At 41.8% G+C, this 13195-nt stretch overlaps 1 protein-coding gene across 1 annotated transcript in view; it reads right to left on the bottom strand.

The window, feature by feature from the left end:
- si:dkey-22o22.2 (neural-cadherin) overlaps window positions 1–13195 on the bottom strand; it is a 246362-nt gene that overhangs the window by 223165 nt on the left and 10002 nt on the right. The gene's annotated exons all lie outside the window — the stretch shown is intronic.

Consider the following 13195-nt stretch of genomic DNA (forward strand, 5'->3'; position numbering starts at 1 on the left):
TGGCACTGGGGTCTTGTTCATGGGTGACTGAGAAATCAGCAGCTGCTGTAGGTCTCAACAGTTTGAAGGAATGGTCCAGCCAGCTTCTGATTTTTCAGACAGGAGTTCCACCCCCATACAAGGCACGAGGAGCCAGCAGGTGTGTGAGTTTGTGCCACCATCCAATGAGCCAGCACTATCCACTCCTGAAATGTTTTGCTGAAGACTGGATCAGCAACAGAATGGCCACTCACTTACCAGTGAGGTGTTCAAAAGGAAGGCCATGGACTCAAGACTTACTGGGATTTTGCTTTGGCCTGTCAGCCTCTCGCAGCATTGGCAGCACAGTCATTGCATGGAGGTGGCACACCAGTTCTGAGAAGGGTCACTATACCCAAAACATTAACTCTGATTTCTCTCCACAGGTGCTGCCGGACTTGCTGAGCTTTCATACCTTAGAGCCTGGAACTCCAAATTAGACAGAATATATAAGATTACATAGCATTAGGCAACTTGAGTCTCAAACTGAAGCTCTACTGTTTTAGAACATTGTCCAGTGTTGGACAGGAGCAAAGAAGAAAGCAAGTAGAATACCTGACAATGTAAGTGCCAATTAAACTGTTGTTGTACAATGTGTCATAATCAGTAAGTCAAAAACCTTTAAAAATCATGCTCATGACATACTCACTGCATTGTAGGATATATAGGTCTCATAGATCATCACAGGCCACTTGAAACATGTCATGCTACTGACGCATGCTGCTCTGTTACAACTTAACAGCTAAATATGAACCCAGACACTTATGTGTATGAGGAACATACTGTTTATACACAGTAGTTAATAGTGATAAATGTCTGTTTTTGCTTCTTGAATACCACAATATTCATGCTGGGTTTCTAAATTATGGGAGAAAAAAATCAAAGCATTGTCACATCAGGTAAAACACTCACTCTCCATCGTGTTCACCAATGATTGTGCAAAGTTTAACACCATTCACTCATACTGAAGCACTTCACGTTCAAATGCAAAAAGACCTGGACAATCTTCAGGCTTGGCTGACAAGTGGCAAATAACAGTTGCGCCACACAAATGCTAGTCAATAACCATCTCCAAAAAGCGACAATCTAACGACTACCCCTTGACATGGTGTTACTATCACTGAAGACCCCACTATCAACATTGTGGAGATCATTGACAAGAAACTCAACTGGGCTTGCCATTTAAATACATTGGCTACAAGAGAAGATCAGAAACTAGGAATATTGCAGTGAGTAACTTATCTCCGGGTTCCCCAAAGCCTCCACCATTTACAAGGCACAAGTCGGGGTGTGATAGAATATTCCCCACTTGCCTGGATGGATGCAGCTCTAACTAACACTCAAGAAGCTTGACACCATCCAGGACAAAGCAGCCTGCTTGACTGACACCACGTGCACAAACATCCACTTCCTCTAACACCAACTCTACAAGATGTACTGCAGAAATTCATCCAAACTACTTAGATCCTTTTTAACCACCTTCCAAATCCAGTACCACTTTCATCTAGAAGGACAACGGCAGCAGATACATAGGAACATGCAAGTTTTCATCCAAGCCACTCACTATCTCAACATGGAAATATATCACCGTTCCTTCGCTGTCGCTGGGTCAAATTTCAGGAATTGCCTTCCTAATGGCGCTGTGAGATGACCTACAGAAGTTGGTTGCAAACGTAGACAGAAGACAAATGAGAAAAAGATCCTGCTCATATCTGATATTCCTATCAACACATTACGATAAGATGAGTAGAGGGGTATGTGCTCCCCTCTTTTAAACCCCTCTTGGTCAGTCACACCTTGTATTTTTGGGGTTTTTTTGCATCCAGCTACCTCACCTCAAATCAAATATAGTTCACTCGGAAATGAAGAAACCAATTACCAAGGTTTGCTTGAGTGCAAAAAGTTTTTATTTCTACCAACTCCAAGGGGAAAATGTAAAAGTGAAACATCAAGCATAAACACACACACGCGCGCGTAATAAGTTTAAGAGGGAGATCATCTGGTACAAACGGGGTGAATCAAGTTTATGTAGTTAAACTGTTAATAGAGCCCTTGAGGTGTTACTTTCTTAACCTGAGACCATAAATGTTTAATACTTGACTTGTATCCTGAGAAGTAGCAGAACCTGTAGACATCTCTGACCTCTTGGTTAATGGTCACTTCTTAATTTGTTTTTTTTAAATTGTACTGCATTCCACATACACTAAGAAAAATAGGCTGGGAGAATTTAAAAGGGACCAAAGGGCAATTTTTTCACAGAGGGTGGTGTGTGCATGGAATGAGCTGCCAGAGGAAGTGATGGAGGCTAGAGTAGAGTAGCTAGAGTAGCTTTTTATTTGGCATTTCTACCAAATACAACCAATACAGTAAAAACGAAACAGCATTCCTCCAGGACTGAGGGTGCTACATGGACAGCACAAACTACACAACTGTACACATGATAAAAGAATTATAAATAATAGACACTTTTTTTTAGCAGCAATTCAAAGTCATGCAAAGAATTTCAGATGAAAAAGAGTCCGATCATACGGTGTTAAGGAGCCTGATAGCTTGAGAGAAGAAACTTTTGCAGAGTCTGGCCGTGAGACACCGAATGCTCCAGTACCTTCTGGCAGCTGGCAGGAGGGAGAAGAGGTAAAAACAATGACTGCAGATGCTGGAAACCAGATTCTGGATCAGTGGTGCTGGAAGAGCACAGCAGTTCAGGCAGCATCCGAGGACAGGCAAAATCCGAGGACAGCCTGTCCTCGGATTTTGCCTGTCCTCGGATGCTGCCTGAACTGCTGTGCTCTTCCAGCACCACTGATCCAGAGGAGGGAGAAGATTTTGAGTGAGGGGTGTGTGGGGCCTTACACAATGCTCTTAGCCTTTTGAAGGCAGCCTATGGTGTAAATGTCTGTAATGGAGGGAAGAGAGACCCCAATAATCTTCTCAGCTGTCCTCACTATCCGTTGTAGGATCTTAAAATCAGAAACAGTGCAATTTCCGAACCGGGCAGTGATGTAGCAGCTCAGGGTACTCTCAATGAACCCTTTATGGAATGTGGTGAGGATGGGGTTGGGAGGTGGGCTTTCCTCAACCTGCGCAGAAAGTAGAGACACTTCTGGGCTTTCATGGTAATGGAGCTGGTGTTAAGGGTCGAGGTGGGACTCTCTGCCAAGTGTACACCAAGAAATTTTGTGCTCTTCACGATCTCCACAGAAGAAGCCATCAATGTCCAGCAGAGTGTGGTCGCCCTGTGTCCTCCTGAAGTCAATAACCATCTCTTTCATCTTGTCCACGTTCAGAGACAGGTTGTTGGCTCTGCACCAGTCTGTTAGCCGCTGTACCTCCTCTCTGTGTGCTAATTCGTCATTCGTGCTGATGAGACCCACTACAGTCGTACCATCAGCAAACTTAATGATGTGATTCGACTGCACAGTCGTGTATCAGCAGGGTGAACAGCAGTGGACTGAGCACACAACTCTGAGGGTGTTCCCGTGCCCAGTGTATTGGTGTTGGAGATGCTGTCTCCAATCCAAACTGGCTGAGGTCTCCCACTCTAGAAGTCCAGGATCCAGTCACAATGGAAGGTATTCAGGCCCAGCAGCCTCAGCTTTCCCATCAGGTGCTGAGAAATGATAGTGTTAAATGCAGAACTGAAGTCTATGACAGCAGTCTGATGTAGGTTTCCTTCTTCTCCAGGTGGGTGAGGGCCAGATGGAGGGTGGTGGAAATTGCATCATCTGTTGAGCAGTTGGGTCGATACGCAAACTGCAGGGTGTCCAGTGAGGGGGGCAGCAGGGTCTTAATATGCCTCGTCATGAGCCTCTCGAAGCACTTCATGATAAAATTACAACATTTAAAAGGCATCTGAATAGTAAAGGTTTAGAGGGATATGGGCCAAGTATTGGCAAATGGGACTAGATTAATTTAGAATATCTGGTTGGAATGAAGGGTATGTATCCGTGCTGTACATCTCTATGACTCGTTAAGATGAAACATTGTCTGTAAGGTATAGTTCCATGAATAAGGACATTGGTGAGGTCTCTTTTGGAATACTGTGTCCAGTTCTGATCACTCAGTTATAGGAAGGATATTATTAAGTTAGAGAGGGTTTAGAAGAGATTTACCAGGATGTTGATGGTCATGGAAGGCTTGAGTTATAAACAAAGGCTGGATAGACTGGGACGTTTTTCACTGGAGCATAGGAGGTCGAGAGGTGACCTGATTGAAGTTTGTAAAACAATGAGGTATAGATAGAGTTGAGGATAGGAGTGTGTGTGAGTGTGTGTGAGTGTGTGTGAGAGGGAGAGTGAAAAAGACATAAGAGGCAAATTATTTACACAGGGTGGGGTTCACGAGTGGAATGAGCTTCCAGAGGAAGTGGTGGATGTGGGTGTAATTACAATATTTAAAAAAACATTTGGATAGATACAGGAGTAGGAAAGTTTGGAGGGATATGGGCCAGGAACAGGCATGTGAGACTAGTTTAGTTTGCAGGATTTACTTTTATTATGTTCGGCATATACTGGTTGGACCTTAGAATCTGTTTCCGTGCCATATAATTCTATGACTATGCATCTATGACCATGTCCCAGACACTTAGGTCACCATGTCTTGGTGTGTGCTGTCCCACTGGCAGCACAGTAAGGAGGGAGTTACACTGGGAGTCCACAAGCTTGACTCCAAACTCCATGAAACCTGTTGGAATCAGGTTGATCACCATCTACTGCTAACCCACCAGTAACACTTGGCTAATGAATCAGTACTCCATGTTAGATACCACATGGAGGAAGCACAAAGGTGGCAAGGAAGTAGAATATACTCGAGATGGGGACTGGAGTGTCCATCACAAAATGTGGCTTGGTAGCAATGTTACTGACTGAGTAGTACACTATCCACCCTCTTATTCACTCCCTTCACCAGTGACACACAATAGCAGTAGTGCGCACAGAGTACAAGATGCACCTCAGAAATTCCCCAAGCCTCCTTTGACAGCATCATCAAACCCCAACTTCTACTGCTTGGATGGACAAGGGCAGATGAATGGGAAACTGCAAAATTATATAGCATCCTGACTTGAACTGACATCACCAGTCCTTCATTGGCGTTGGGTCAAAATACAGGGTCTCTATTCCTAACAGTCCCCAAAAGACTGCAGCACTTCATAAAGGAACTCACCACCATGATCTCCAGGGCATGGCAGGGGGAGGTGGGGGAGGTGCAATAAATGGCGGCCTAGCCAATCCTGTCCACAACACACGTATGAACAAAACAAAAAAATTCATATTCAAAACTTGAAAGGAGATGCTGTTATATGCAGGATTTACTTTAATCATTTGGTTTTTGAATATGTATTTGATGAGCATCCTATTATCAGCATGTTACTCAGAATAGTTTCTCACATCACACAGTGACAATTATTGATGCACATGTCATATTTGTGGCACGGTTTTCCCTCCTACACAGAAACTAAACTCATAGCATTGATTTATTATTTATGTATAAAGATGTGGGAATACTGTGGAAATCTTTTATCCCTTCAGATGATATGTGTACTGTTAGATCTCAGATGCAAAATTAGCAACTTACCTTTCATTTACCAAGCTGTCAGCATGAAATGCAGTCATATAGATGTTCTGATTGGATGTAAGCCAGGCCAGGCATGGATTGGGGCCAGAGGTGCATCAGTCCAGCCTATATTTCCAGTGACCATGGTTGTATTTGTAGTATCAATATCACTTCTGTAATGGAAACCAATACCTTGTGTGAAAGGTATGGCACTGTGGTCTTGCTGATAGGTGATTGGGAAATCAGCAGCTACTGTAGATCTTAACAGCTTGCAACAATTGAAAAGGAATGGTCCATACATTTTATGATTTCTCAGGCTTGAGGAAGCAGCAGGTGTGTAATATTAGACCACCATCCAATGGGCGAGCACCATCCACTCCTGAACTGTTTTGCTGGAGGCTGGATCAGCAACGGAATGACCACCCACTTGTCAGTGAAGATGATTAAAGGAAGGCCATGGGATTACAGGCTTACTTGAATTTTCCATTCGGCCCGTGAGCCAATTGCAGTGATGGTAGCATGGTCAGTGCCTGGAGGTGGCACACCAGTGATAGAGCAGGGAGCTAGCACTTCAGGCCCGACACCACCTACCTATCCACAGATGGAGGGTTTTCCTTGCATTATGGAGGCCCTGCATCTGTAGCCATTTTATATTTCAAAATTTAAAATTGCTGAGGAGATACCTCAGGTTGAAGACAGTTTCTTCCTTACTTACAATAATGGACTCCCTCCACGCTGCAGGACTTCCAATTGACCCTTCAATTTTGAGAGCATAGCCTCTGTACTTTAGCCATTGATAGATCATTGGTGGTTGACTGATCACAACATAATGTGCAGGTTAGGAGTCGTATTGGGGTCCCCAGCCAAAATACAAATCTTGCCCTTTAAGCCAAACCTCTTATGGTTCACAATACTGAATTGTTAAGTATTTGTTTTTGACCAGCATGGATGCAATGGGCCAAAGGGCCTTTTTCTGTGCTATCAATCTCTACGACTCCTCGAATTGATTCATGAAGCAATTAGTCTTTTCAGAGAACTAATAAAGCTTCTGTTGGAAGAAGTGGACTGTAGATAGTAAGCTTTAGCTGGAATTAAGTAATGTCGAACCCTAAAGGAGTTGCCAAAGATGACAGGAGGAGCCTGCAGCTCGGAGCACCACGTTGCAAAGCAGCAGACAATGCTGGAAGACGTGTAACAGCTTTATCAAGTGAAGCAAGGTTGAAAAACAACACTTGCTTTCAATTAATTTATTATATTAAGCATCCTTGGCACTTGCAATTAACTGCCCTTCACACTTCCAATTTCAATGTTGACAGTGAGTGCCTATCATGCAGAGGATTCACTTAGCACTATAAACTTTCCCCATCATTTCACTCATACTTTGCACATGCAATCAAAAATATTTTCTCATAGCGTCAGATCAAATTACTGTCGCATTTATGGACTGCAATTAGCATTTTGCTTTCACTGCACTTCAAGGCAATAATCAACACCCACTAACTTTTTCCCATCCCTGGTATGTGGGCATCATTGGATGGACCAGCATTTATTGCCATCCCTAGTCACCCTTGAGATGGTGGTGGTGAGCTGCCTTTTGAACCACTGCAGCCCATTTGGTGTAAGTAGACCCACAATACCATTAGGGAGGGAGTTCCAGGATTTTGACTCGACAACACTGAAATACTTCCAAGTTAGAATGGCAAGCAACTTCAAGGGGAACACGCTGGTGGCAGTGTTCCAATATAATGGCTGTTCTTGTCCTTTAGGATGGTAGTATTTGAGGATTTGGAAGGTTTTAACTGAGGAGTCACTGCTGAATTTCTGCAATGCAACTTGTAGATTGTACATACTGCTGCTACTGAACATCTGTGTATGGAGGGAGTGAATGTTTGTAGACGCAATGCCAATCAAGCAGGCTGTTTCATGCTGGATGGTATCAAGCTTCTTGAATGATGTTGGAGCTGCGCACATCCAGGCAAGTGGGGAGTTTTCCATCATAGACTTGACTTGTGCCTAGTAGATCACCCAGGATGTTGACAGCTGGTTGAGGTGGGGTGGCTGTGGTGTGTGTGTAGTGTGTGTGTGTGTAGTATGTGTGCGCGCGCGCAATTCAGTGATGGCAATACTACTGAATATCAACGCATATAAGTGAATATAGGTGACAATTATGTGCTACTTGCTAGCCTAAAATTGGATAACGTTGGGGGGGGTCTTGCTGCAATTGGACATGGGCTATTTCAGTAGTGTGTGAAGAATCATAAATGAAGCTGAATGTCATGCAATTATCGCAAACATCTCCACTTCTCACCTTATGATCAAGGAAGGTCATTGATGAAGCAACTGAAGATTTTAGTTGGACCGAGGATACTACACTGAGGTACTCCTGCAGAGATGTCCTACAGCTGAGATGACTGACCTCCAACAACCATGACCATCTTCCTCTGTGCCAAGAATGGCTCTGCCCAGTTGATAGCTTTCCCCTGATACCCATTGATTCCAGATTTGTTAGGATTTCTTGATGCCACACTCAAAGGTGTGCCCTCTTATCTCACCTTTTGAATTTGGCACTTTTCTCGATGTTTGAAGCAAGCTTGTAGTGAGGCCAGGAACTGAGGGTCCTTGGCAGGACCCAAACTGAACGTCAGTGATTAGGATATCGCTAAGCAAGTGCTGTTGTACTGATGATCAAGGTCTAGATTGATAAGGCAGTAATTGGTTGAGTTGGATTTGTCCTACTCTTGGTGAACTTGACGTATTTGGGCAATTTTCCATATTGTCAGGTAGATGTCAGTGCTAGAACAGCTTGGCTAGGGAAACAGCAAGATCTGAAGCACAACTCTTCAGTTCTATTGCTAAAATATTATCAAGATGCACAGCCCTTACAATATCCATTGCCTTCAACTATTTCTTGATATCATGTGAAGTGAATCAAATTGGTTGATGACTGGTAGGGTGATGCCTTGGACCTCTGGAAGAAGCAAAGATGGAATTGTTTAGCTCCGTCTACCACTTGCATACCAAATAGCACAAGCAGCAAGTGGTCCTGTGTTGTAGCTATGTTAGGTTAACACCTCATTTTTAGGTACTCCTGCATTCTTCATTGATCCTGGATTAATCACTTGGCTTGATGGCAATGGTAGAATGGGGGGGATATGCCAAGCATTGTTTTGGAGTACAATCTTGTTACTGGTCCCTCACAGATACCCATGAAACATATAAGATCCTGAAAAGGATTGAAATCAGATGTTGACCATTTTAAATGAAAGTTTAGGTGTTTAGATTAGATTCCCTATAGTATGGAAACAGGCCCTTCCGCCCAACAAGTCCACACCAACCCTCCAAAGAGTAACCCACCCAGATCCATTCCCCTACCCTAGATTTACCCCTGAATAATGCACCCAACGGTATGGGCAATTTAGCATGGCCAATTCACCTGACCTGCATACCTTTGGATCGTGGGAGGAAACCGGAGCACACGGAGGAAATCCACGCAGACACGGGGAGAATGTGCAAACTCCACACAGACAATTGCCCAAGGCAGGAATCAAACCCCGGTCCTTGGTGCTGTGAGGCAGCAGTGCTAATCACTGAGCCACAGTGCCACCAGGTATTTTCTTTCTCTCAGACAGTCACGAGTCTTTGAACATCTCATCCAGAAAAAGCAGGTAGAAACAGAGTCCTTGAATATTTTAAAGTCAGAGAAAGGTAAATTTCTGATAAAGGGTGAAAGGTTGTCAGTAGTAGTGGGAATGCTGAATTGAGGTTACAATGACATCAGTCATGATCATATCGATTGGTGGAACAGTTTTGAGGGGTTGAATGGCCTACTTCGGCTCCTTGTTTGAATAGAAGGAGAAGGAGACCCTCATATTTGTCCTTTTGAAGTATTATGTTTAGGTAGAGTGTACATGGAGACAGTATATTTAAATAAGGGCATTATTCTGAAGGGCTAGACCAGACAGACCTGGGTGTGTACATACATTAAAAATAGCAGTACCGGTGAAGAAAGCAGTTAGTAAAGCAAACAGTCTTCGAGGTCTTAGTAATAAAAACAGAATACAACTGCAGGGAAGTTATGCTGAATTTTTCAGACACCAGTTAGACCTCAGCTGGAGTAATGTATTCAGTTTGGGCATTGCATTTCAGGAAGAATGTGATTGGAGTGGACAAAATGCAGAAAATCTCCCAGGTGTGAGAAACGTAGAGACAGCTTTCCTTAGAGAAGGCTGAAAGGAAATTCAATAGAAATCATGAGGATCCGAATAGAGTAAACAGGGAGAAACTATAACAGAATTTCATGGAAAAGCTCGGCAAGTCTGGCAGCATCTGTAACGAGAAAACAAAGTTAACGTTTTGGTTCCAGTGATGTTTCCTCAGAACGTTAACTTTGCTTTCTCTTCACAGATGCTGCAAGACCTGCTGAGCTTTTCCAACAACCTCTCCTGATTTACAGTTTTTTTTCTTTTTTTTCTAATTTAGGGAGAAACCATTCCCACTTTAAAAAAGGATCGACAATGGATGTACAGACTAATGTACAAGACAAGCTGAAAAGAAAATCCTTTTATCATAAACCGAGAGTTGTGAAAGCTCTGCCTGGAGGTGTGGTGAAGCAGATCAATCAAAGCATCCAAGTGGGAATTAGAGGATTCCTTTGAATAAAAACCATGTGCAGAGTTAAAGGGAAAAGCAGGAGGATGGAGCGGAGTTAAAATTCTCAGTTAGAGGGTTAGTGTGGCCACAATGGACTAAATAGCACCCATCTCCACTGTAAAGAATCTGAAATACTGTCATCCCGTTACCACATCTGTGGAAAAGCCTGACAAAGCCTGGGAATTGAAGGCTGCAGGTGATGTGGGAACATGGGGTCTGTTTTAGTCTCCTGCCATTTTATCTCTTCATATTTTCTCACAACCATTATTGGCAAAAGGTATACTGGAGAATTTTACTATGTCAATTTTTCTATTGCAACTGTAAATGTTCAAACATTAACTATAGGAACATCTGTTCATTTTCTCTTTCTCTGGGTGTAACATAGGGAACCAAGCCAGGGCTCATTGCATCCACAAGTCAGGCATTCTTGTGATTTACGATATTCTTTGCAACTAGCATTTTTGATGCATTCTCCTGGAGTATCTGGATTGTAAAAGCACTGGATAAAATACACAGAAGTGAGCAAAAGGGAGAGAGAGTGTAAAGGAACAGAAAGCTCGCACCACCTGAAGCATTACATTGTATCTGACAGGTCTATCAAAGTGAGAGATTTGGAACTGTTTTTAAAATGGTAATACATTCTGTTTACCAAATTAGTAAAGGCAAAGTTGCCATATTCTTACCAGACCATAGGACTGCTCTCTCATTAGAGAGATATATCTAGTGATGGTTTAACACAGAAGTCACCAAGGTGATGGGAGAGGGTGAGAAGGAGAGTCTTTCATGGTAACCTCAGCTGGCGTGGGAATTGGACCCATGCTATTGGTGTTACTCTGCATTACAAATTAGTCAGCCAACCCATTAAGCCAACCTACCCCAATGACATTAATGTTATCCCTAGAGATGTAGTAAACAGGCAACATGGATCAGGAAGAGAAGTAGGCCATTCAACCCCTCAAGCCTGCTCTGCTATTCGATAAGATCATGCTTGATCTGCTTGTAACTTCAAGTCTATATTCCTACCTTCATCCCCTTGTTTAACAAGAATCTAACTAACTCTGCCTTAAAAGAAGTATTAAATATGAGGGACAAGAGAATCCCAAATTCCACTATTTAAAGTAAACAATATCAATTTGTTCTTAACTCTAAAAGTGAATGTCAAACAATAACTATTCACAACTCTATAAGCCCCCTCCTTTCTCTTAACTGCTTAATACCTGCCTCTAACTCTACAACAATATACTGTTCCAATAAATCTCTTAAAATTACTCTGTTTTCATTACCTTTTCAGAAAGAGTTCTTAAGACTAATCACCCTCAGAGTCTTATCTGAGTAATGTTATGAAGTTGAAGATGTGGACTGTACCTTTAAGAGAGAGTGACTGCTGTTCTGCACTAAGAGCTTACAAGCACCTGTGTCATATGACTAGATAACAGTATCAGTGTACTGGAAAATTGAAAATATGTAAAATTGGCTGTGAAATGTAAGTTGTTTGCTGTTTTGACAACAATTCAAATTTAACTAATCAGTTTAAATTATGTCCCAGGATACTAAAACCAAATCAAGTTTGAATTTGTTGTTTTGCCAACATCAACCAATGAGATGATCTGATGTTGGGGGATATTAAAAAAAGCAGGCATTTCGAAAATCAGAACGAGCAACTGTCATTGAGAGACTGACTGACCACATTGAAACACTCTCTATCAAATGTACCTTTTTCATATGAAACATCTTCACAGTAAAAAAGAAAGAAATGACACAGGGAGATCTTCAGCCAGAAGAAGAAAGACACAGAAGATGGCAGATGCTTGTATGGTTTTGAAATTAAGTTGATGTAATTTTAATAAGAGTTTTATTGGAACAGCATATTGCTATAGAGTTGGAGGCAGGTAATAAGCAGTCACAAAAAAGGTGGGGAGGAGGCTCAGAATTGTGAATACTTATTGTTTAAATGTTCACTTTTAGAGTTAAAGAATAAATTGATATTATTTTCTTTAAATAGTGGAATTTGGGAGTTGTCTGTCACTTATATTTTAATAGATTACAAGGTGAGGTGAGCTTTTCAGGGTGCATGGTTTAATTAAGAGGGGTTCACTGCCATGCTGTAACATGAGTAAATTGTGACAAAATTCTCTCATAAGAGAAACATCCTCTCCACATAAGATCCTGAGAAAATTTCAGGGTATATGTTTTGATCAAGTCACCTCTTACCTTTCCAAACTCCAGTGGATAAAAGGCTAGCCTGGTACAATCTCTCCTCAAGCCAACTTTGCCATTCCAGGTATTAGTGAACATTCCAGGTATTCAGTGAACATTCTCTGAAATGCCACCAATACATTTTCATCCTTCCTTAAATGTGGTGACCAATCCTGTGCACAGTACTCTAGATATGGCCCTACCAGTGCCTTGTAGCATGGAGTCAAAGCCTCCCTATTTTGTATTCAATTCTTGTCATGTTAAATAGCATTCTATTATCTTTCCTAATTACTAGGTAACCTTAGTCATCATTTGCAATTCATAGCTGAGGACACCTAAGGTACTCTATCTCAGAACTTCCAATCTTTCACCGTTTAAATTTAAAAATGACCTGTTCAATACAGCTGCCATTTCCTGATTTTCTATTATTTCTATAGGGTCAATGTTTACTTTGTTAATATTTTTTTAAAAAAAATTTTAAGCAAATTCTATCTGCATTTATATTTCAGATTGGCTTTCTCTCGTATTCTAGTTTTACTAATTTTTTTTTGGTCATTCCTTTGTTTTTGTATTTTGTCCAGTTTTCAGATCTGATTCCTGTCTTTGCACAATGAAATGCTTTTAAATACTTTTTAAACAGCATCATTAATATATTCAGTTAACCATGGGTCAATGTCTTGGAATTTTTCTTACTCGCTGGAATGTATATATTCTTAAATGTTATTAATGCCCTTAATTTTTTGCCACTACATCTCTATTGACTTACTCTTGAAAAAAA

This window comes from Chiloscyllium plagiosum, chromosome 4 (genome assembly GCF_004010195.1).
Source record: "Chiloscyllium plagiosum isolate BGI_BamShark_2017 chromosome 4, ASM401019v2, whole genome shotgun sequence".
Lineage (NCBI taxonomy): Eukaryota > Metazoa > Chordata > Chondrichthyes > Orectolobiformes > Hemiscylliidae > Chiloscyllium > Chiloscyllium plagiosum.